The 24,771-nt window shown below is 35.4% G+C and overlaps 1 long non-coding RNA gene across 1 annotated transcript; it reads right to left on the bottom strand.

Moving 5' to 3' along the window:
* Window positions 1-1,472: 1,472 nt before the first annotated feature.
* On the bottom strand, window positions 1,473-21,668 carry LOC122200642. Its single transcript, XR_006193881.1, has 2 exons — window positions 21,573-21,668; window positions 1,473-1,671 (listed from the first exon to the last, which is right to left on the bottom strand). It is a non-coding gene; the product is annotated as an uncharacterized LOC122200642 (long non-coding RNA).
* Window positions 21,669-24,771: the final 3,103 nt, after the last annotated feature.

The following is a 24,771-nucleotide window of genomic DNA, read 5'->3' on the forward strand; positions in this document are numbered from 1 at the left end:
CATACCTAATACACTGTAGACAAAAGCCTCCGTTGGATCCTACATATATATAATAAATGCTTTCCACAGCTATTGTTTCACAGAACACTTTTTAAGGATATTATTAGGTGTGTTGTTAACAAAAGTATTTTGTTTTCCACAGCATTTAGAAAATGCTAAATTATGTTTAAGGGGACCATTTATTCTCCAATCCTCATGTTTTTACCAAAATGTGTTAGAGGGAATCTTTGAACAGAATTATCTACCCTCAATTGCTCTCTGTGTCTCTGTCTTTATTTCTCTCTCTCCCTCCCTTTTCCTGTCTGGTTCTCACTCCCTTCTCCCCCTATTCTCTGTTTTCTTGTGAGTCTAGCATCTATTGAACCAGGCTCATTGGGTGGGCTGCTGACCATGTCAAAAGGAAAATAGGCCATGCTGACTTGACGAAGCCACTTTCAGGTTCTAGCTATGTTTTAGAATTCAATGTAAAGGTGAGCACTGTTATTCGGGAGTTACTGGACATCCACTAATGTGTCATTTTGATCTTCATCATATTCCTATGCCACTTTTCTAGTAATGAGAATCCAGAGGAGAGCAGGCATAATTATCTGACATATCAAATCTCAAATAGACTAGTTCAGTTAAACAGCTTTCTTGTTTCAGGACTCTTTAGATCCAGTGTTATAGTAATGTATGTTAAGAATATTTAAGTAAGGTGTAGATAATAACAGTGTTTTCCAAATCACCTTGGAGTTACTAGTAAGATATTTGAGAGCTAGCAATAGCTACCACCTACTAAGCATAAGTACCAGGAACTGTGGTAAATTTTTGCTCATGTCACCTCAATTTATTCTTAAAATGGTCCTGTAGGATAATCACTGTTATATAATCATTTTGGTCTGAGGGTTGGTCTGAGAAGCTAAGTAACTTGCCCAAAGTTACAAAACACATAAATTACCATAGTGGTAATTCACACACAGGCCTATGATTGAAAGATTCTTCTCTGAACCACTGCATTATAATATGGAATATATTTGAGAAGCTTTTGTTCATTAAGGTGCCTGTCTTCCTCTGGGTTATCTTTAGATTATAGGAAATTTTCATACAGATCTTAAAACTATAGAAAAGACTGAGAATAGAGCTGAATTCTTGCTTTAGGTTTCATATGCATCAGGGCATAAAAAAGCTTAAACATGAAAAACATAACTTCAGTCTGGGGGTGCTACAAAAGAGGATATCCATTCCTTCTCATCGTTATTGGTAGTACTAAATATTACCTACTCAACTCTACAGGCAAGAAAAAATACAGAGGCGAAGATTTTCCTATTTATTTCTCTGTTCCAGTCAAGATTCAGACATATTCATTAGGAAGATATAACTTAAGAGTGTTTTAAGAGATTCTTTATGGAAAAGATCAATGATAATTTGGAGTGAATAATGTATCCATGGAAACAGAATGAAACACAGCACTGTAATTCTGGACCCTGGCATTCTAGATCTGTTTCCATGATTGACTTTTATTTTGAAAATTACTTAATCTTTTAGCCTCTGTTCCCCTATTTGTGAAGTGAGTTGTAAGTCTCAACCTGGGATAGCAAATATCCCAGGTGTAGTAACATACTGTTCTCAGCTTTGGAGAAGAAAACCGTTGACTTTGTTCTACTGATTCAACAGTGGCAGCAGATAGTGTACCTGTCAAGACAAAGAAATATATAGCAGTGGGGTTACTCTTAGGATCTCAGAGAGATTCTTCAATGCATTGGAGATCAGAACCTGGAATAGCACACTACAAGCCATTAAAGAGGAAAGATTATCACACAGTAATTAAGACTAAATTGCCAGGTAGAAATACCTGCTCCCCTAAACTGCTTTGCAGTTAAGGAAACTATGTAACAAAATTTTGGTGAATGGGCACAAGATGAGGGCCTTAAGGAAAGTTTTGGCTTTTTTGATTCAGGTGCTTCCCTTTCCACCTTCTTTTTATGTTGAATATGGACACGATGTGTGGACTTTGACTGCTATGTTGCCTCCATGGGGCCACAAGCTTCTGGATGAAAGTGAAGGAAAGGCAGAGCGAGGCTGGCTTTGTCTTTGATGGTGTCACTGAGCCACCAAATCAGTTCACTTTCAACTGAATATGATTTGTAACAGCAATAAAACAAATATGTCATTATCTAGTTTCAGTCATTAGTCAGGTTTTCTGTTGCCCATAACCGGATTTCTAACTTGGAAGATAGCTGTTCATAGATCCCTCTCATTTCTGTACATCTCACGAGCAGAAACACTGACTGCTTTGTTTCAGACTACCTTTTCAAGGATGCTTGTATAGCAAATAGCCTTGGAAGACAAACATAGTATATTCTTCCAAAGCAAAGGGAGGTATCGTTTATATGATTTAAAAAAAAAAAAAAGATGATGCTCCTTTGAAACAAAGGTCGTGTACTGTCTGTTATTAAAAATTCTGGTTTTGTAAGCTTGAAGTTTCTCTCTTGTGCTGGTGTCTTGGTCATGTTGGGCTGTTATAACAAAAATACCATAGACTGAGTAGCTTAAATAATAGACCTTTATTTCTTAAAGTCCTAGAGCCTGAGAGCTCTAAGATCAGGGTGCTAGCATATTCAGTATTTGCTGAGGGTGCTCTTCCTGGTTTATAGATGGCTGCCTTTTTGCTTTATCCTTTCCCAGTCAGGGGCAGAGGGCGGGGAGACAGAGAGAGAGACAGAGACAGAGAGAGAGAGAGAGAGAGAGAGAGAGAGAATGTACTCTGGTCTCTTCCTCTTCTTACAAGGGCATCAATCTCATAATTTGGGTTCAACTCTCACAACCTCATTTAAACCTAATTTCTTCCCAAAGTTCCCACCTCCAAATACCATCCCAATGGGGATTAGGATTTCAAACCTTAAATTTTGAAGGAACACAAACATCCAGCCCATAGCATCTGGTATTATTCACATTATTCTATAGGAATTGAGTTTAGGACAGCTGCTGAAAATGCTAATACCCTTGGCGCTCCTGCTTTGTTGAAGACCCAGCAATCTTGTTTCTTCTGCCTACATTCCTGGAAGTATGGACTTTGAAGTGTGTTAGTTTGCAGGTAGGGTTAAGTCTCAGACTTTGAATATAAGGTTATCAACAAATTGATTTTAAATGGAGTAGTCAAAAGTAAGTATATATCTGAATTCCGTGGATAAGGGTTATTTATTATACTCCTTATATTTGAACTGAATTGCCAATTAAATGATGGCTATTATATAGTAAAGAAAACAAATTGTAGTTTGTTTCTTATTTGAAAAAACTAACCATGCAACACATCTATATATAATTTTAATTGGCTGTGTATTCAGGAATGCAGAATCGAATTCTAAAGTATAGGAGGAATTCACAGAAAAATTAAAAACTCTTTGAGTCAGTGAAAAGGAAGAGAGTGTTAATTTTGCAGAAAATTACATCTTTATTGTGGATGAGCTTGGGATGCATCTAGAATGTAGTGAAAGAGATCAGAGAATAATATATATGGAAGACTGAATAGGTGCTGTAAAAAAATAAATAAGATGTTCCAGGATTGAACACAAAGAGAATTCAAATATGCTAATGTACTAATAATACTAATAAAAACTCTGCTGAAGTAGAAAAATACCTGAATATGAATACTAAGATTACTTATGAAGTATAAGAAAAAAACAGAAGAGCAGGTGATTACTTATTGCCTGTGGAAATTGAGATTAAAAGGTAAAGAACAGATAATATGAAAATATAGAAGTACAAGTATGTTTTCTCATTGGAAAAACAAATTAGACTGTTCTTAGCTATCTATATCACGATATTGAATGTAGAATACCATGAGTAAAAATGATTAAAATAAGTACACATAATCACTGAAGTAAATTATTTTATATCAACATGATAAAATACCTTGTGATTATTCAACCAATAAAATACCAGCATACAATAAAGACAGTTAGGGAAAACATCTGTGAATTAGTTTTAAAAAATTAACATTGCAGACTGTGTTTATTTCTGTGTTTTAGTCTGTACATTTTCTTGGGTCTCTCTTCTCATTTTTATTTTCCTGCAGCTGTGCCTAAAGTGTTGTTAGATAGTTGAGATTCTAATGTCAATAATCTTAGTTTTTATTTGTAGAAGTTTAACTTGCATTATTCATGTTATATCTTCAAGCTTTTTTGTTTCCTGATTTTATTTTGTGAATAAACTAATTCAAACACAAAAGGCTGTAGGTATTAACAGAATCGCCAGAACAGCGGTGAAGCAAAAAATATTTTAAATATTAATACTGTGCCTTTTAGTGGTTAAAAGCCAAAAATGATATTTAATATTTTCCCATGGATTTCATTTTACTAAGAATTTTGAGGGTCCAGACAGATCAAAATTTTGACCAATAGCACATGAGTAATTAGTAGCAGAGATTAAATTAGCACTTTCTTCTTTTAATTTCCAGTTTTAGTTCTTTCATAACTTTAAAACTATACAGAGTATAGTATTTACTTAGATTCAGTGTACTTTGAGTACAGACAATAATGCAATATATGAAAGCAGAGTGTTTCAGTGATCTAAATTTGACCTACTTAAACCTAGCAGGCTAGCAAAAATAAACATTAATCAAACATCCATTAATAGTTTATTTATAGCATTTAAAAAAATTTAGAAGGCAAATTTTTTTTTCAGAGTTTCCTAGTGATATCTAAATTCATAACTCTGTTAAGTGTTTAAATGTTTTCAGTGCTCAACCAGAAAAGCTTGAAGTTATTCAATTGATGTATTTTTAAAAAGCCATCGAAAATTTAATAATGGATTTTTCACATATATAACTCTATATCTAGTGCCTAGTCTAACAGATAGAAATATCCAATTAATATTGGATGAATAAGTTATTTCTTAAAAGACTTGGACAAAAACAGGTTATTAGTCATTACTGGACATTAATTAGATGAACACATCAGTAGTACTATCTCATCTTTACTTTTTACAGCTGGAAGATGACATATTTTGACAAGGCCACAGAAATTAAAATAAGTATTAAGTTGTTGATTAATTCTGTTTGAGAATGATTTTATGACACTGCCATTGTGATAATATGATGGCAGTTCAGGCTCAGTTAGCAAAAGCATGTTCAATTAAGTGACATGTGTCATGTGCAAAGGATAAGAGGTCATATGTGAATCAAACATTTTACACATATTTGGGGGTACACCAAAGATTTTCCTACCCATTGATGCCTGGGCTTGTTCTCTTTCAGAGGCTCTTTCTAGCTTAAAATATAGTCCAAAAGCTATGGGGAAAGAACATAGACAGTTGGAGTACTTTATTTAGCTCATTGATTCTCAAAAATTTCTACCCTAAAGCATGATGAAAACAAAAGAGAATTAAAGAAGTGAAGATCAAATTTCAGTGTTGGCTACAGATTCCTCAGCTACTCAGAGAAATAACATCTGATTATTACATAAAATAAAACTTTTAATTATTCAAATGGGACTCATCCTTCTGTTTCACTATATCTTTAATATGTAAATTTTACAAAAATGAAATTGGAAATTTACCGTGAATGTTTCATAATATCTTAAAGCTGGTAGAGATCTGGAAAGTATCATTTAATCAGTGCCTCCTATCTCCATTAGGGCAGAGATAATGCTATTTCTTAACCGCTATATTTCTCAGTGGCTAGCCCAGTGCTGTGCAAACGTTAGATGCTCAAGAAAGAACAAACAGAGCTGTTGTCTGCTCTCAGTCATCTGCAAGAACACACTGTGGTTGGAAGGGAAGAGAGGAGGATACCTGGGCTCCTCCTGTTTTCCCTCCCTCTTCTGAAAGGCTCAATTACTTTGTGGATTGAAAGCCAGCTCTTCAAAGGTGAACTAGAACAAAGTCTCCTTTTTGAAGTCTCTCTTTTTTTTTTTAAATTTTGAATATAGTTGACATATAGTGTTATGTTAGTTTCAGGTGTACAACATTCTGATTCAACTTATCTATGCATTATGCTGTGCTTACCACAAGGATAGCTACCATCTGTCATCACACCTCCCTATTACAGTATCATTGGATGTGTTCCCTATTCTGTGCCTTTTATTCCCATGACCTACTCATTCCCTAACTGGAAGCCTGTATCTCCCTATCCCCTTCACCCATTTTGCCTGTCCCTCCAACTCTCCTCTCCTTGGGCAACCATCATTTCTCTGTATTCATAAGGCTGATTCTGCTCCTTGTTTATTTGTATGTTTTATCTTTTTAGATTCCACATATGACTGAAATCATCTGCTATCTGTCTTTCTTAGTTTGACTTATTTGACTTTGCATAACACCCTCTAAATTCATCCATGTGCATCTGAGGTTGAATCAACAATCATTTCTGTATGTTCTCGCAACCATTTTCTTTCTCTGATGTCATGGCTGCTTTGTATTCGAGTTGGTTGTTTAAAAACTCCTACTTAAAGATTTTAAATGAAATGCAGGCAGTGATTAGGTCTTATTCATTATGTTAAATCTCAGGAAAATGAGAAAGTATTGGTTGTTAATTAATGAAGTTCACTGAGAGTACAATTAGAGTGACTTAAACTGGTCAGAGTTTGAGAACAGTTAGGAATGGAAAATGGACACTCAGGTAGGGAGCTGTAGCTCCTGAACTCCTGTTCTCTCAAGAGACTTCTTACACAATTCCTTTGTTCAAACTGGAGTAGCAGAGGAGAGTCAACATGTTTCACATGTTTTCTCAAAAATATTTTTGCTTCAGGAAGGAAAATATGGGTTATTCCTATTATGATCCAATCAAAAATGAATTTTGCTTGAGTCTGAAGTATGTGGGAGTGATGCTTAGAACCATCAAAAACCTGATTCCAAATGCAAATTTAGAGATAGAGTCAATATTACAGCTTGGATGGATCCTGAAGATCATCCGTGTCAATTTAGTGATTTTCTAGGTGGAAAACTTAATATTCCGAAAGAGTAGAAAATCGTCTGGAAACAGAAATAAACAGCACTAATCCTACAAGGAACTGACATATGTCCATCTGAGAAGTTTTGAAACTTTAAGGACTTTATTAGATATGACAAGCAACTTCAAGTGTTCAGAGAGGAGAAATAATATTTCAAAAACTTAAAATTATTTATATATGCAGGTGCAAATGCTCAGGAGATCAGGAAAAAAATGTCTTTATTTTTAAAACATCTCTAGAGTCTGAAAATGAGAATAGAAGCTTACCCCAGGCAAAGGGAAGAAATCTCACTACTAGAGAGCTAATAAGAAATTCAGAGGGCAATGACAATATACATTCTGATTTCCAAGGAACGTGAAAGGCTCCTCTAGCATTTGTGGACACTTATATTAAAAAATGTTATTCAGAGTTCCCTATACTTTTTTCTTTGCCTGGTTTCCCCTCTTTTTCCATTAATTTTCATTAGCTATAAACATAAGTTAAAGCATACATTTCCAATCTCTACTACATAAATAAAGATTTTTATTCCATACAATTTAAATTATGGGGAAAACCACCACCTAAAGTTTTCTTTAGAAAATCTTTCTTTTTTTCCCGTTTGTTTGGTTTTTTTTTTGTTTTTTTGTTTTTGTTTTTTTTTTTTTTTTTTAGTGAATAAGTGATATGTAGCACCGTATAAATTTAAGGCATATAGCATGATGACTTGATTTATATATATCATAAAATGATTACCAAAACAGGATCAGTTAGCATCCATTCTTCTCATATTGATAAAAGAAAAAAGAAAAAGAAAAACCTTCTCTCTGTGATGAGACCTTTTATATTCACTTTTTATTCCTGAGGTAAATGGACATATAACATGTAAGTTTAAGGTACACAATGTTATAATTGCACATCATGTACACAGTGATCACCATTAAAAGTGTACTTAATATCTATTACCATACAATTGACCTCTTTACTAATTTCTCCCACCCCTCAGATTGGTAACCACCAATCCATTCCCTGTATCTATGAGTTTGTTTTGTTCACTGTTTTGTTGAAATTGTTTTTTAGGTTCCATGTAGGAGTGAAATCATATAGTGCTTGTCTTTTTCCATCTGACTTACTTCACTTACCTTAATGATTTCAAGGTCTATCTATGTTGTTGCATATGACAAAATTTCATTATTTGTTTTTAAGTTCATTTATTTTGAGAGAGAAAAAGAGACAGCAAGCATGAGGAGAGGAGGGGCAGTGAGAAAGAGGGGAGAGAATCCCAGGCAGACTCCACGCTTTGAGCACAGAGCTGGATGCTATGTGGGGCTCAAACTCAGGAGATTGAGATCATGACATGAACAGAACTCAGGGGTCAGACACTTGCTGAGTCACCCAGGAGTCCCAAAAATTTCATTATTTTTTTTATGGCTGAGTATTATTTGATTGTATGCAAGTGTGTGTATATACAAACATATATACATACTACATTTTTTTATCCCTTCATCCATTGTTTCCATTTCTAACCACTGTAAAGATTGCTGCAATGAACAAAGGGGTACACATATTTTTTTGAATCAGTGTTTTTGTATTCTTCAGATAAATACCCAGGAATGGACTAGCTGGATCATAAGACAGTTCTACTTTTCATTTTGTTTTGAGGAACCTCCATACTCTTTCCACAGTAGCTACACCAATTTATATCACCACCAGCAGTGCACGAGGGATCCCTTTGCTCCATACCCTGTCCATACCTAACAGGTATGAGGTAACATCCTATTCTTGATTTCATTTTCATTTCCTTAATTAGCCATGTTTAACATCTTTTAATGTGATTTTTGGCCAACTGTATTTTTTTTAATGTCTATTTGTCTTACATTTTCCATTTATTACTATCCATTCATCCATTCAGATTTTCTGCCAGTTTTAAAATGACATTCATTTTTTGTTGTTGCTGTCTTTAATGAGTTTTTCCTATGTTTGATATTAGTCCCTTTTCAGATACCTGATTTGCAAAAGTCTTCCAATTCAGTAGAGTGCATTTTGGTTTGATAATTAAAAAAAATTTTTTTTAATGTTTATTTATTTTGGAGACAGAGAGAGACAGCATGAACTGGGAAGGGCCAGAGAGAGAGGGAGAACAGAATCCAAAGCAGACTCCAGGCTCTGAGCTGTCAGCACAGAGCCTGATGTGGGGCTCGAACCCACCAACCATGAGATCATGACCTGAGGCGAAGTCGGACGCTTAACCGACTGAATCACCCAGGCACCCCTGATAATTTTTTTGATGTGCAGAAACTTTTAAGTTTGATATAACCTCACTTATTTTTTGCTTTTGTTTCCCTTGCCTTTACAGTCAGATCCACAAAAATATCAGTAAGATCAGTGTCAAAAAGCTTCCCAGCTATGTTTTCTTCAAGGGATTTTAATGGTTTCAGGCTTCATATTCAAGTTGTTAATCCCTTATGAGTTCATTTTGGTGTATGGCATAGAGGAGTGGGCCAGGCTCATTTTTTGGCATGTGGCTGTCCAGTTTTTTCTGCATCAATTATTGAAGAGATTGTCCTTTTTCACTGGATGTTCTTGACTACTTTGTTGTATTAATTGTCCATACATGTGTGTTCTCAAATTTGTTCCATTAATCTGTGTGTCTATTTAAAAAAAATTGTTAGGGGTGGTGGTGGCTCTATCCCTTAAGTGTCTGACTCTTGATTTTGGCTCAGGTCATGATCTCTCTGTTCATGACTTCAAGCCCCTCATCAGGCTCTGTGTTGACAGTGCGGAGCCTGCTTGGAATTCTCTCCCCGGCTCTCTCTCTGCCCCTCCCCTGCTCACTCTCCCTCTCTCAAAATAAATAAATGAACGTAAAAAAAATTATTTTTTACAAGTATAGTTGACATACATGTTATATTACTTTCAGCTGTGTAACAATGATTCAGCAAGTCTATACATTGCTTAATGCTCATGAGCATTGGAGTTACTTTCTGACACTAAAATGTTACTGCAGTTGGACTATCTTCAAACGCTGTACTTTTCACTTTTATAACTAGAACTTTGTGTCTCTTAATCCCCTTTACCTTTCTAGCCCATCACCACCCTCCCACAGCCATGCCTTCTGATAACCACCTCTATATTTGTTATACTGTTTCTGATTTAGTTTTTTTAATAGAAGTTCAATCATATGGTATTTGTATTTCTGTGTGTGATTTACTTCACTTAGCATAATATCCTCTAGGTCCATCCATGTTGTTATAATGGCAAGATACTATTTTTTTTATGGCTTAGTAACATTCCATTGCATATTTATATCGATCTTTATCCATTCATCTATAAATGTACACTTAGATTGCTTCCATATATTCGTTATTGTAATTAATGCTGCCATATAATAAGGGATCCATATATATCTCTTTAGTGTTTCCTTCTCTTGTGGGATGTAAATATCTACTAGTGGAATTACTGGATTGTATGTCTTTACTATTTTTAATTTTTTGAGGAAACTCCATATTGTTTCCACAGTGGTTGCACCAATTTTTATGGCCAATAAAGTTTTCCAAACTTTTATTGAATAGACTATCCTTCCCCATTGGGTATTCTTGCCTCGTTTATTATATATTAATTGACCATATAAACATGGGTTTACTTCTGGACTCTATCCTGTTCCATTGATCTATGTGTCTCTTTTTGTGCCAATAACATTTCGTTGTGATTATTATGCATTGTATTCTATCTTGAAATCTGGGATTATGATACCTCCAGCTTTGTTCTTTTTTTAGAAAACTTTTTTTTTTAAGTTTATTTATTTATTTTTGAGAGAGAACATGAGGGAGACAGGGGCAGAAAGAAAGGGAGAGAGGGAATCCCAGGCAGGCTATGCACCATCTGTGCAGCCTGATGTAGGGCCCGAACTCACGAACCACGAGATCATGACCTGAGATGAAGTTGGGCACTTAACTGACTGAGCCACCCAGGCACCCCTGTTCTTTTTTCTAAAGATTGCTTTGGCTATTCAGGGTCATCTGTGGTTCCATACAAATTTTAGAATTATTTGTTCTAGCTCTGTGAAAAGTACTTTTGATATTTTGATAGGGATTGCATTGAATCTGTAGGTTGTTTTGGGTAGTATGGACATTTTAATAATATTCTTCCATGCTGTGAGTATATCTTTCCACGTGTTTATATTACCTTCAGTTTCTTTCATCAATGTCTTACAGTTTTCAGAGTACAAATATTTCACCTCTTTGGTTAACTGTATGCCTAGGTATGTTCTTCTTGGTCAGTTGTAAATAGGATTGATTTTTAAAATATTCTTCTTGCTTTGCCATTAACATGAAGAAACAAAAGATATTTCCCTGTGTTATTCTTTTATCCTGCAGATGTACTGAGTTTATTCATTTTAATAGTTTTTGATGAAGTTTTTACAGCTTGCTTTATATAGTATCATGTCATCTCCTAACACTGACTGTTTTACTTCTTTCTTACCAATTTGGATGACTTCTATTACCTTTTCATCCAATTCATATGACTAGAACTCCCAGTGCCTATGTTTAGTGAAAGTGGCAAGAGTGGACATCCTTGTCTTGTTCCTGTTCTTAGAGAGAAAGCTTTCAATTTTTTTCTTTTTTTTTTTTTTTTTTAACATTTATTTATTTTTGAGACAGAGAGAGACAGAGCGTGAACAGGGGAGGGGCAGAGAGAGAGGGAGACACAGAATCTGAAACAGGCTCCAGGCTCTGGGCTGTCAGCACAGAGCCTGACGCGGGGCTCGAACTCACGGACTGTGAGATCATGACCTGAGCTGAAGTCGGACGCTTAACCGACCAAGCCACCCAGGCACCCCTTTCAATTTTTTTCTTACAGAGTGTGTTGTTAGCCGTGGGTTTGTCATACATGGCCTTTGTTAATATTGAAGTATATTCCCTCTAAATCCACTTTGTCAAGAGTTTTTATCAGAAATGAATGTTGAATTACATCATATGCTTTCTCTGCATCTTTTGTGATAATTATATGGTTTTTACTCCTCATTTGGTTAGTATGGTTTATTACAATGATTGCCTTGTTCATGTTCAACCATCCTTGCATACCTGAAATAAATTTCACTTGATGTGGTGAACTTATTAATATATTGTTGAATTCGGTTTGCTAATATTTTATTGAAGAATTTTGCATCTTTGAACATCAAAGATATTGGCCTGTAGTTTTCTTTGTTTTTTGTTTTTTGTTTTTTTGGTACTGTCTTTGGTTTTGGTATCAAGGCAATGCTGGCCTTGTAGAATCAATTTGAAAGTTTTCCTTCTATTTTTTAAAATAGTTTGAGAAGAGTAGGTATTCACTTTTCCTTAAATATATGGTAGAATTAATGTGTGAAGCCACCAAGTCTGGACTTTTGTTTGTGGGAGTGTTTTGATTCAATTTTGTTACCAGTAATTGTTGTGTTTAGATTTTTTTATTTCTTGCTGATTCAGTTTTTAAAGACTCTATTTTTCAAGTAATTTATCCACTCTTCTAAATTATCCAATTTGTTTGCTTATAATTTTTCATAGTATCACAGTCCTTTGTATTTCTGTGGTATTAATAATTTGTCTTTTTCATTTCTGATCTTGTTTTTTTGACCTCAGTTGGTCTTTTTCTTGGTACATATGGCTAAAGGTTTAACAGTTTTGATCTTTCCAAAGCTCTTGGTGTCATTGATATTTTCTATTGTCTTTTAAGCCTCTTTTTTATTTCTCCTCTGATTTTATTATTTTTTTCCTTCTATTATTTTCTTCCTTCCTGGGGTTATTTTTTTTTCCTTCTTTTTCTAGATTCTTTCAGTGTTAAAATGCTTGAGATTTTTCTGTTTTTTTGAGGTAGGCCTGTATGTATGTGTTTCTTCTAGACCAGTTTTGATGTATTGCAAATATTTCTGTGTCATAGTTCTCTATACATTAGTCTCTAGGTTTTTAAAAATTTCTTCATTGGTATCTTGGATGACCTCTTAGTTATTCAGTAATATGTTGCTTTATCTCCACATTTTTGTGTTTGTTCCAGTTTTCTTCCTTTTATTGATTTCTAGTTTTATACCATTGTGGTTAGAGAAGATGCTTCATATGGTTTCATTCTTCTTGGATTTATTGATACCTGTGTGACCTAACATATGATCTATCCTGGAGACTATTCAGTGTGCACTTAAGAAGAATGTACATAATGTTGCTATTAGATGGAATGTTTTTGTATACCTATTAAATCCATTATGAATTTTCTTTTTAATTTATTTATTGATGTAAGTGGGGTGTTAAATTCCCCTACTATTTTTATATTTCTGTCAATTCATCCCTTCAGATATGTTAATGTTTACTTTATTCATTTGGTATTCCTATGGTGTGTGTGTGTGTGTGTGTGTCTGTGTGTGTATGTGTGTGTTTTATATCTTCTGGTTGGATTGACCCTCTATCATTATGCCTTTCTTTGTCTATTATTGTAGTCTTTCTTTGAAAGCCAATCTTGTGTAACAGTATAGCTACACCAACTTTCTTTCTGTTTCCATTTGCATGGAATAGCTTTCTCTATCCCTTCACTTTTGGTCTCTGTGTGTCCTTCCTTCTGGAGTGAGTCTTGTAGGCAGCATGTAGATAGAATGGCTGAATGGCTTTAAAAAAATACCTATGTCTTTTGATTGAAGAATCTTGTTTATTTACATTTAAAGCAATTATTGATAGGTTTTTACTTAGGCATTTTGTTAGTTGTTTCTAAGCTGTTGTTGTTGTTATTACTGTCCATTTCTTCTCTTTTTCTATTCCCTCATGGTTTGATGGCTTTCACTAATGATATGTTTGTATTCTTGTTCTCCTTTGTGTATTTATTGTAAGTAAATTGTGGTTTTCCTGCATATAATTCCCATTGTTTTTCAAAGCCCATCATTTAGGAAGCTCATTTCATGTAGGATTGAAGGGTTGTAGTACTTGATGTAGAGCACAAACACTTCACTTAGGGAAAAGTTCTGTATTTTTGAGATTCCTTTCACGTGTGGATTGCTGTGATTGGGGAAGATATTTTTGTGTAGGACTTTTTCTGCCTCCCCTACCCATCTTAAAGCTGTTATTTTTTCCTTTGTTGTGGAGATTCTGCTCACCTAGTTTTCTTGCCTTTTTAAGAGAAAATATTTCATATATATTTGCTCTGTGGGATGGAGTGAGGTCAATATGTTCCGCCTCTGCCATTTTGAACCCAACCAGGATTTAAACTTTTAATAACCTACCTATATATCATACAAAGTATAAGCTGTCTTCTTCACTTTTTACTGTATGCCCCTATTACTTACCTTATAACCGGAAGTTTGTATCTGTGATCACCTTCATCCATTGTACACCCTCTGCCTCTGGTAACAACATGTTTGATATATTTTCCTGTGAGTTTTATTTATCTTAAGATTCCACATATAAATGAAATCATGCATTATTTGTCTTTCTCCGGCTTATTTCACTATTTAATGCCTTCCAGGTCCAACTATATTGTCACAAATGGGAAGATTTCCTCAATCCTTGATGGCTGATATTCCATGTGTATGTACTTTATATACATGTATTTATATGGATTTCATTATACACAGACACACACACACACACACACACACACACACACTTATACATAATTGTGTATGTGTGTTTTTTGTTGTTGTTGTTTGTGGTTGTGTGTGTGTGTGTTAAGTCTTATATATTTTGGATACTAACCCCATATTGGATATATCATTTGTAAATATCTTCTCCAATTCAGTAGATTGTATTTTAGTTTTATTGATTGTTTGCTGTGCAGAGCTTTGATTTTGATGTAGTTCCAATAGTTCATTTTTGCTTTTGTTTCCCTTGCCTCAGGACACGTATCTAGAAAAATGTTGCTATGGCTGATGTCAGAAAATTACTGCCTGTGTTCTCTTCGAGGATTTTCATAGTTTGAAGGCTCACATTAAGATCTTTAATCCACTTTGAGTCAGGAACAACCTGTGTCTCCATCTTGGTCAAATTTTGTGTTTTTGTTTTTTGACTTGAATGTAACACATGATTATTTTTTCCTTTTCATATTCCGAATATTGTAGAAAAAGTTATCAACCCTATGCTTAAAAGGAAAGCCAGTTGTAAGCTTAATTTTAAATTGGTTGTGATTTCTGTAAACCCTGACTTTTTTTTTCTTCGTGAAGGACCTTGTAAAACTGCTAAAGTTGCAGGAGTCTAGGACTTAGGATAAGCACCCGGCAGAGACAAACCAGTATTGAACTTAAGTAATTTAACTTCACCCCCCTTCTACCCCTCCCCAGTATAATAAGAACTCTGCTCTGAAATTACTTGCTTTACTATGGATTTTCACTTTTTGGAATACACTTGAAGGACTTGATTATTGGAGAAATCAGAATGATCTCAGTACAAGACTTCTTCACTTATATCATGCCCCTTAAGTTAGGTACCACTGTATTCTGACAGATTTGTACTGCTTTTTCAGGGAGTGAACATTCCAGCTTCCAGGTGTTTCTCAGCACATATGCTCCCTTCCTTTAATTTCAGTATCTGTCATGGTGATATTGTACCACAGTGGATCTGCTTTTCCAGACTTTAGGTTGAAAGATAGTTCTGAGAATTTTCCCTAGTTGACAGTTAACTGTCATTTAAATGTTTTTCTAACCTAAATTATGCAAAGCTCAGATTATCTTCAGCCCTAAATATGGTTTATTACAGGTTTGTATTCCCTATTGGTACTCATTGCTCATGCCATAATTGCTTTTCTTGCTGGAGTTATAGATTTGAATTATGGTCATAATACCTAGTTATTTACGGAAATGAAGATAAAGTACGAGAGTATGATTATCTCAAAAGAGGATCCAATAATTAGGCTGTAGAAAAGCTAGGATTGTTTCTAGAGGAACTTTTGCCCAAATAAGAACTCAAAAGTTGGTATCTTTAAGGTTTTACTTATTCCTTTTATATTAAAAAGCAGCAACAGCAAAGCTCTGGGCACTAACTCTTCCTAGCTATTTGCTGTTTTAATCATTTACACAGCTCTAGTGTCTGGAGAGAACTCAGGATTGTACAGCTTTTGCTGAATTAGTTTGGATAATTTGCAATAAAACAAAAACCTCTGTTAAAATTAAATACTAAATGGAGACAGGACTTTAGAAAACCCTGAGCAGATAAAACCATTTAAGCTGCATAAGCAAAACTAAATGTAACTTATTTCATGAACGTAAGTGAAACTTACTTTTTATAAGTGCCTTTGACAATTGTAAAGAAACTTAGTTATTTTCCTAAAAATTGCATGAGATAATCACTTTAAACCAATCCCCTGCCATCTGGATATTTCCATTTTAAATAACCAATCATTGTAAAGGTTAACAACTTTTTCACTTTGATTTTATAAGTCATCCTGTAATTCTATGCCCCTGAGTTTCATATCCATTTTTATTTTATTTTTATTTTTTTAATGTTTATTTTTGAGAGAGAGAGACACACAGAGAACATGAGCAGAGGAGGGGCAGAGAGAAAGAGAGGGAGATACAGAATCTGAAGCAGGCTCCACGCTTGGAGCTGTCTGCACAGAGCCCGACACGGTGTTCGAACTCACGAATGGTAAGATCATGACCTGAGCCAAAGTCGGACGCTTAACAGACTGAGCCCTCCAGGTGCCCCCATTTTTAATTTTACAAGCTCCCATGTTTTGAACTGTGTTATATGCACAAAAATATCTTACTACTCTTTGTTGATTTGGTGGTTTTGATACTCCTAGATTTTTGACACCTTAAACTGAGGTAGCTTCTTAAGTAAAAGGGAAAGAAATTTTCCTTAAAAATTCATGCTGCTGAAATTTATATTGACTCCTTCCCTTCCTTCTCTTACAGTTGCCTTCCTGGTTTACCTCCTATAATACAATTCACAAAGTCATTGTATTAAAATCAACAATAATTTTATTATAGTTTAAATCAAATTCAGGGTAAAAGTTATATACAGTTTTCATATCAGAAAAGAGGTAAATGGGACAGTGTCATTGCTGTTAGAACAAGAAGCATTTAGGAGCAGAGTCCAGATAACTGGTCAAAAGTCACACTTAAACATGTTTTCTTTGACGCACTTTCATTTGGCTAGTACTCTGCATTCTTTACAATCTGGCGTCACTCTCCTTTCTTACTATGTTTTCAGAGTTTCATAGCAAATCCAGATTCATACATGCATTCCAGAAATAAATAGCTTTTATTCTGTAAGCAAATAATGTTGACCTGTAGCCATGTGCCAAGCGCTCTTTGCAGGGCTGAGGATTTAAAGGTGAGCAAAACAGACCTGATCTGATCTGATTTGACCAAGAGCTGTAGTCTGGTGTGAACAATCAAATACTCTCATGAATAAGTAATTATTAATTGCGATACAGATTTAAAGAAAATAAAGGTGCTTTTTAGGCTATGGAGTGAGGATATGGCACATGAGCTGATACATGAAAGGTTTAAGAATGAAAAGGTTGGAGGGGAGGAGGAAAATTGGGCAGATGAAACATTATACTCTCTTTCCAAAAGTAGGAGAGGGTATGGGTATTCAAGGAGTAGAAAGAAGGCAGAGTTGTTAGAAGTGGAAAGATGTAAAAGCAGAACATAATGAGGCTATAAATGGCAGGGAATAGCACGTTTGGGTTTTGGAAGGCCATATTAGGGACTTTCATCTCTAGACTCAGAGTATTTACTGTAAGAGTAATGGGAAGGTTTTGAAGAGGTACAAACAGGAAAATGTCAAATAAGAATTTCATTTGTTTAAAAAAGATGATTGCTGACGCAGTGAGGAAAATGAACTGGAGAGGAGCAAAAGAGAAGAGAGAAACTAGTTACACATCTACTGCAAAAGTCGAGAGAGATGATGGCAGCATGGACCAGGATGGGGATGGCAGGGAAGACAGAGCAATGACAGAAATCAATGGTATTTGGGCATTGAAATTTCACAGATTTTACAACAGTTGAATACTTCTCAAATTTTATATATTTATGATGAAACAGGCACTATCAGAGGTGTAAATTAGTATCTCCACTTGGGAACATAATTAGTATTGTGTCTCATGAGTGTGAAAAATGCTTAACCCTTTTGCCTAGTAATTTCTTATCTGGGAAACCATTCAAAAGAAAAAACCCTGAAGTACCTAAGGCTTCTTTGGACAAAGATGTTTACTACTAAGGAACAAGTGCATTAATAAAGGTAATTACCTGCATATTCAAATACAGATGAAAGACTAATTTAATTCTGATAGAGTTTTCTCCATCATGTCTAATTTTTAAATGTTTACAGTGAGTGTGTTTTACTTAATCAGAAAAGTTTTATTTTATTTTTTTAGTTTATATCCAAATTAGCATATAGTGCAACAATGATTTCAGGAGTAGATTCCTTAGTGCCCCTTACCCATTTAGCCCATCACCCCTCCCCCAGCCCCTCCAGTAACCCTCTGTTTGTTCTCCATATTTATGAGTCTTTTATGCTTTGTCCCCCTCCTTGTTTTTATATTATTTTTGTTTCCCTTCCCTATGTTCATCTGTTTTGTCTCTTGAAGTCCTCATATGAGTGAAGTTATATTTGTCTTTCTCTAATTTACTTAGCATAATACCCTCCAGTTCCATCCACGTAGTTGCAATTGGCAAGATTTCATTCTTTTTGATTGCTGAGTAATACTCCATTGTGTGTGTGTGTGTGTGTAGACACCACATCTTCTTTATCCATTCATCCATTGATGGACATTTGGGCTCTTTCCATACTTTGGCTATTGTTGATAGTGCTATAAACATGGGGGTGCATGTGTCCAGAGTGGCTTCACCAGGCTTGCATTCCCTTTAGAAAAATTAATTTTTAAGGGCCCAGTATCTCAGTGACTATCCATAGTATTATGTCTTATTTAAAACATCACACTTAAGTTTTAATAAATAATAATAAACAAACTTAAGTTTTAATGCTTTACCTTCCATCTGCAGTTTTCAAGGATTTGGTTGGAGGGTAAAGGAAAGTGAAGGCCTAAGTAAAAAACCTTGCTGAGAATATTTCATAACCATAAAACTGTAAGCATCGATAAATGAGTATCTCCGTTTCATGGTCCAAGTGCAAGATCTAATATATTCAGTAAATGTATGTAGACTATTCATAAAGGTGTATGAGTACTTAATAGATTTATTAGTGACAATTTGGGTCTAATAACTAACCTCCAGTACCTCTGGGGTCAATAAGGGTGAGTAGAGCAACAGGAAGAAGGTGAGGGGCAAAATATTGCACAGAATATATTGCATCCCATGCAGATGGTATTGTCTCTTCTAGGCTTTTTTATACAGCACTAGGGAGAACCACAGAATGGAAGAGTGACAGAGCTAATAAAGTGGTAAGAACATAATCAGCAAAATCTGGTAGCTATGAGATAAAGTCAGGAGAAGTAGAAAAGATGGTCATAAAGTGAACTAAGCTGACAATCAGATTTTCTAGGCATGTATAACATACAGTTTTCCCCCTGCAGTACCCAGAGGAGAGAGAATTTTCTCTTCCTTTTTTTACAGCCTTAGGGCATCCTTGGTGTTGGGGGTGGCGGTGTTCACCTTTACCCTGTCTAGCTGTTAGGGACACTGAGGTCAACAACCAAGGAGTTCAAATGGGAAAAGTTCCGTCGTATTTATTTGTTTTTCTTTTATAGCCCTTCCCTCAATTTGCAATTATATAGTCATCTTGTTTATTGTCTGAATCTTCCACTTAAAAGTAAGATCCATGGGGTCAGATATGTTTTTGGTTTACTGCTGTGTGCCCCCTAGCCCTCAGAGTGGTCCCATACTATTAATCAAGGGAATAAATGGAGTGGTAGTTAAGTGGGAAGGTAACAGAACATTAGCTATGGAATGTGGGGACGAAGTGGAAAGAGTCTGACCTTCAAAGCCATGCAACCATCATTTCTCACCTGCTTTCCTGCCAAAAGGTAGTGAAAAGGTCCAGGCAAAACAAGGCCAGAATCCTCCAGCGATGTGAGGACCTGAGAACAATACTGCTCTCAGGATTAGCACATTGATAAGACAAAATTACAGAAGGCTAAACTGTTTAGAAGAAAAGAACACTTGGTAACAGTCTCAAAGGAGAGCGAAACAACCAGGAACCTGTTCTTGGTGGGATCAGGTAGAGTACAGTTTTAAGTAAAGAAAAAGTTCATCTGAGCACATCTATTCCAAATAAGAATGGATTTTAGTAAAGCAGTCTTATAACCCCTAAGAAGAAATGTGTCTGTCAAAATTACCAAACTGAAAAATTCTAGAATTGAAGTTGTCTGAGAAGTTTGAATCCAAAATTACACCCTAATGATTAAACAGACTATAACAACAACAGCTACAGAGATTTGTGCATGTAAAACTGCATGTGACACTGAAAAACAACACCTCTTACTTTAAGTGCACTTTTCCTTTTCTCTCATCATACCTGTATTAGAGGTCTCCAGAAAAACCAAATCAGTAAGATCAATAGATGTACCTATTTATTTCCAGTCAGAGAAGACCAGTGTTCCAGCTCAGACAGGTGGGAAGACAGGGAACTCTCCTTTACTCTTCTTATTCTATTCGGGCTTTCAACAGAGTACATGAAGCCCAACTACAATGGAAAAGGCAGTCATTTTTACTAAATCTGAGTCTACCAATTCAAATGCTAATCTCCTCCAAAACACATTCACAGATGTATCCCCAACAAGTTTAACGAAATACCTGGGCATCCTGTGGGCCAGTCAAGTTGACACATAAAACTAAGCATCACAGAGGAACATAAAGGCATGACTAAATCCACTGAAATCCTATCGTTTTTAAAACATCATTTTGTAGTTTTGGAATCAATAGTTGTATCCTTTATTACTGCAGCAGGATGCATTAAAATGTCTAGATGCCAGCACCACTAAGTGCAACAATCCAGCCAAATAACATTTTATAGCTGTGATATCCACAAAAGGTGGCATTTCAGGATTTAGCCAGCCTGCCAGAGAGGTTTAAATTTATAAAGACTTGCAAAAGATGACATTAAATGTTAAGATATTTAGCATGATAAACCACTAGTTTATAATATTCATAGTAGGGAAAATTATATTGTAATGTTTAATACACTAAAAATAGTGATTACCCTTACTGTAAAGTATCAAATTTTGTTTACAACTGGGATTTTATCACTCATTACATTCAAATATATAAGATCTCATTCAAAGCAGCACCTTTGGAGAAAATGTACCCTACTGAACCTAAGTGAGGGGGGTTAGTAAAACATAATAGAAAATATTTATAGGTATTTAATTATGGTCTCTCTTGTGTATCAGTTTTGAAACAAAATTTTTCTGTGTAATTTCCTTTATCACTTCTCTTGGTTCTAGTAACTTGTAGCCATTACTTAATAGAAAATTCAGGGCACCTGGGTGGCTCAGTCGGTTGGGCGGCCAACTTCGGCTCAGGTCATGATCTTGTGGTCTGTTGAGTTCGAGCCCCGCATCGGGCTCTGTGCTGACAGCTTGGAGCCTGGAGCCTGCTTCGAATTCTGTGTCTCCCTGTCTCTCTGCCCCTTCCCCATTCGCACTCTGTCTCTCTGTCTTTCAAAGGTGAATAATTGTTAAAAAAAAAAAAAAAAAAAAAAAGGAAAGAAAGAAAAGAAAAGAAAATTCACCCACAAAAGATGATTTACCCTTACTTACGATATCAAAATAGTTTCCATGGGATGAGAGTCTGAGAATTTGTCTCCAAATATACTCCTGATTTCCTAGTGGATGGACTTTCCTCTTTGCGCCAGTCCTGATTGTTTGCCACCTGTGTGGGTATTTAAGAGATTGGTAATAAACAAGTTCAACACTTGTAAACCAACAAGTACATAGTTGTTTTTTTCTTCTCCTTCTCCTCCTTCTCCTTGTCCTTGTCCTTCTTCTTGTTATACTAGATATATTCCTTCAGACTACAGAGAAAGGATTTTGCTCTTTTGAGGGGAAAGGTAATCCTCTCTTTTCACTTTCCCACCTCTCTCAACCTGGGTAGGGATGCACGTGGTCCAGATTGGGACCGGAAGTGTCGTTGTGTAGGAAAAATAAAAATTCAGAGGCTTAATCCTCCCTGTTGAAGATAAGGGAAGGGACTTTCCTACTTCCTTTTCCTAGAGCATTTACTTCAGGAACCTTGTAAGTTTTTTCTCTGTCTCTTCAAGATGAATATAAATACTTAAAAACTAAATAAGTCTTAGACCAGCTTTGTAACCCCAGAATGTCTTCTTCAAGGACCTGGCAGTTGGATGTTAGGAATGTGATCATTCTTGATGATTGCCTCTCAACTTCCAGTTTATGTGAGAGAGTAGGAGCCCAACTTCAGAAGTTTGGTTCACTCCAAGTTGCAAAATTATTTGTTGTCATGAAGATAGGGGAAGTTTGTTATTTCTTTGGATAAAGCTAATTCACTAACACAGCCATTGCAATTACCAAGTGAATTTAGGATGAACTATAGGAAGACATGTCTTGATGGACTGTAAGTGCTTGGCTATATAAAAGGGTGAAATTACTGTCTCCACAACCTCTTCTTAGTGACTGCCTATGATACACATCACATTCTGGTATAATACTTATATTTCACCAGTAATTGTGACCATGAGGAAATCTAGTTTAAAGATGAAGCCACCATATGGAGGAAAAAAGAACTTAGAGAATTACAGAATAACGGAGCTGAAGACTTGGCTAAAATATTGTTGAATATTTACATTCTTTAGACTTAACTCTATGAGCCATGACATTTCCTTATTGATTCAAGCCAGATTGAAATAGGTAAATTATTACTCATAATTCAAAGCGTTCTGTGCATTTCCCTGATGATTAGTGATATTGAACATGTTTTTGTTATTGCTATTGACTTGTAAGAGTTCCTTGTGTATTTTGGGATAACTGCTTATCAGATATATAATTTGCAAATATTTTCTCTCAGTAGGTTGCATTTTCATTTTGTTGACTTTCCTTGCTGTACAGAGGCTTTTTAGATTGAGGTAGTCCCATTTGGTTTTTGATTTTGTTGTCTTTGCTTTTGGTGTCAAATAAAAAAAAAATCCTCACTAAGATCATTGTTAGGGAGGTTACTACCTATGTTTTCTTCTACAAGTTTTATAGTTCCAGGTCTTACATTCATTCTTTATTCATTTTTAATTTTTTTGTATGGTTTTTTTTTTTGGTATGGGGTTTTTTTTGTATGTTTGTAGGGTTCCATTTTCATTATTTTGCATGTAGTTGTCCAGTTTTCCCAGCACCATTTATTGAAGATCCTGCCTTTCCTCATTGTATATTCTTGGCATCTTTGTCGTAAATTGAACAAATAAGCATGAGTTTATTTGTGGACTTCTATTCTGTTTTACTGATCCATCTGTCTGTGTTTAGGCCAATGCCATACTGTTTTGATGACTATATTGTTGTAATATAATTTGAAACTAGGGGGCATGATGCCTCCAGCTTTGCTTTTCTTTCTCAGAATTGATTTGGCTATCTCAGATTTTCCGTGATTCCATACATATTTTAGGATTATTTGTTCTATTTTTGTGAAAAATGCTATTCGAATTTTTGTCAGGATTACATTGAATCTGTAAATGGCTTTGGCTAGTATGAACATTTTAACAACACTAACTCTTTGAATCCATAAGTATAGAACATTTTTCTATTTATTAACATATTCAATTTTTTATTCATTTCCTTCGTTAAATTTATTCCTGGGTATTTTTTTTTAATTCCTCGGTATTTTATTCTTTTTGATTTAATTATAAATAGGATCATTATCTTTTTTTCTTTTTTCTTTTTTAAAATTTACATCTAAATTAGTTAGCATCTAGTGCAACAATGATTTCAGGAGTAGATTCCTTAATGGCCCTTACCCATTTAGCCCATCCTCCTTCCCACAACCCCTCCAGTAACCCTCAGTTTGTTCTCCATATTTATGAGTCTCTTCTGTCTTGTCCCCCTCCCTGTTTTTATATTATTTTTGTTTCCCTTCCCTTATGTTCATCTGTTTTGTCTCTTAAAGTCCTGATATGAGTGAAGTCATATGATTTTTGTCTTTCTCTGACTAATTTCACTTAGCATAATACCCTCCAGTTCCATCCACGTGGTTGCAAATGGCAAGGTTTCATTTTTTTGATTGCTGAGTCAAAATACTCCATTGTATATATATATACCACATCTTCTTTATCCATTCATCCATAGATGGACATTTGGGCTCTTTCCATACTTTGGTTATTGTTGATAGTGCTGCTATAAACATGGGGGTGCATGTGTCCCTTCGAAACAGCACACCTGTATCCCTTGGATGAATGCCTAGTAGTGCAATTGCTGGGTTGTAGGGCAATTCTATTTTTAGTTTTTTGAGGAACCTCCATACTGTTTTCCAGAGTGGCTGCACCAGCTTGCATTCCCACCAAAAATGCAAAAGAGATCCTCTTCCTTTGCATCCTCGCCAACATCTGTTGTTGCCTGAGTTGTTCATGTTAGCCATTCTGACAGGTGTAAGGTGGTATCTCATTGTGGTTTTGATTTGTATTTGCCTGATGATGAGTGATGTTGAGCATTTTTTCATGTGCTGGTTGGCCATCTGGATGTCTTCTTTGGAGAAGTGTCTATTCATGTCTTTTGCCCATTTCTTCACTGGATTATTTGTTTTTTGGGTGTTGAGTTTGGTAAGTTATTTATAGATTTTGGATACTAACCCTTTATCTGATATGTCGTTTGCAAATATCTTCTCCCATTCTGTCGGTTGCCTTTTAGTTTTGCTGATTGTTTCCTTTGCTATGCAGAAGCTTTTTATTTTGATGAGGTCCCAGTAGTTCATTTTTGCTTTTGTTACCCTTGCCTTTGGAGACGTGTTGAGTAAGAAGTAGCTGCG

Source organism: Panthera leo, chromosome A1 (genome assembly GCF_018350215.1).
Source record: "Panthera leo isolate Ple1 chromosome A1, P.leo_Ple1_pat1.1, whole genome shotgun sequence".
Classification (NCBI taxonomy): domain Eukaryota; kingdom Metazoa; phylum Chordata; class Mammalia; order Carnivora; family Felidae; genus Panthera; species Panthera leo.